Genomic DNA, 2,192 nt, shown 5'->3' with positions numbered 1-2,192 from the left:
AATAACTAAATTACAGAAATCTTCAAAAGGTAAAAACATATTGCTCGAATTTTATCAAAACATTCACAAGTATGCTGATTGGCTTTGAGGATTTAAAATTAAAACTTCATTCTTTTGAATTGTTGTTTAGTTATGGGAGTACAAGGTTGTGCATGGAACTTACATGGTTACATACTTATAGATCGTTACTGATGAACTTATTAAGCAAAATTATTGTCTTCATCAGCCTGATCCTCGGTCTGTTTATCCTGCCAATCCCTGCCAATCCCTGAAGAGAAAATAGTAATTACTCCATGTGAAATGATATATCATGTATCATTTGCTTAAATCAGGGAGGTAAATTGAGAAATTATTAACTAATATTCCAAAAAGAATAAGCAATCAGATTCAATAAATAAGATGTCCATATTGTACCCCCACATTCTCATAATGGCGGTTAATGATTCAACTTCCATGGAACATTATAGTGTATACCTATTGTAAGAGGGAATGGAAAATATGAAGAAAATGTCTGGGATGATCGAATTAATGTGGCAGGGAAATGAGAAGCGACTACTTACGTTCTTATTTTCCTGACTTTAGCCTGGTTGAGCCAATTACTCAGACACCCTTTCAGCACCACATCTGATGCATCAGGGTAGACCCTTCTGCATACACCTATGAAATTATAAAAAACATACTTAATGTTGTACGTTAAAAGTTAATTTCAACGATCAATTATTATAATAATCTTAGAATATCTTATTGGATGCACTCACGAAAAATAACAGGACACACTGAAGTGCTATAAAATGATTTCTTAACCGAATTCTTCTGAAGTTTGCCCGTAAGGGAATACAGCTCTGCTTCATAGTCATTCTAAGACGACGCAACATATTTTGTAGAAGTGTTCATTCATTTCTTCTACCAACTGCTACCAAACATTGCAGCTAGAGATAAAAAAGATCAGATCAATTAAGAGTTAACAGCTTATACAAGAATAACAAAAATCATGTTTATAGCCAGAAGAAAAATTCACCAAAAATATTAACACAATTGTCATGGTTAGTATGCACATGTAGTATGTGTGCACAAGTGCATATGAAATCAAAAAAATTCAATCATACCAAAACTGTTTAATATTTCATTGGACAATAATCCATACGCACTTCAAAATTATGTTGTACTTGAGTATTTTTATAGCACTTTGAATTCCAAACACCGAGTGTCTGGCGGGCTCCAGATTTACATCGATTTTGAAACTTTCTTACAAAAACTTAATTTTTCTTTCATTAAAAAAATCATACATTGTTTGAATCAGGATGGCAGCACACAAATTATCATTATTCACTTACCAACTTTGGCTCAAATGAGGGATCTTCACTTATCCTACGGCAGAGTTTGATGAAAGCCTCATCTGCTGTCAATGGCAATCGGCTGAAATTCATCTCCTCCACAGCAGCATCCTTTCGCGTTGGGTCACATGCCAATAAAGCATCTACTTTCCTCTCCAAGTGGAAAAACCCAGGTGCCATTTCTCCCATCCACATGAGGAGCTGGCCATTCTGTAGTTTTAATTTACTGCAGCCTGTAAATATAAAATTGTTATAAATACAATAATACCAATTGATTTGCTTATATTATACTACCTTAGCACACTTGGTACTTAACATCATAAATCCTGCCTAGATGCTTATCGAACAGGTGCTAACCATAGATTTTAATACACCACTAATTTTTCTGTCAACAAACACGAGTAATTGATTACTTTACATCACAAAAATTTTAAGGATTGCAATCTTATTGCACAGAAACAGCTTAGAAATGTGTTACTTATGCCCTTGGGTGCAACATGCCTGTTAAGAATGTACTGGCAGAATGTACGATATATACATGGGCATTTGTAAAAAAAATGAACTAAAGCACAAATCAATGCCAAAATTATAATGATCAGAGAGAGTTCAACTGATGGCTATGTTTAGAACAGCTAATTAACTGCTATTATTCTTCGACATATTCCCAATAGTTATTCATTTTCAAGAAAAATCCTTCATAAACGAGTTTACTGAGGTTGAGACAAATACTTTAACGTCATAAAGAACTGCTAACAAAGTGGATTCTACTGCGAGAACCCTGATAGTTCAACTTAAACCGTCTGAATGGAGTCTTTTCACTATGCCAGCGAAAGCAAAGATCATGCTAAATTGTAATTA

This window comes from Ischnura elegans, chromosome 1, assembly GCF_921293095.1.
Source record: "Ischnura elegans chromosome 1, ioIscEleg1.1, whole genome shotgun sequence".
In the NCBI taxonomy this organism is placed as follows: Eukaryota; Metazoa; Arthropoda; class Insecta; order Odonata; family Coenagrionidae; genus Ischnura; species Ischnura elegans.
This window is presented reverse-complemented; position numbering follows the sequence as displayed.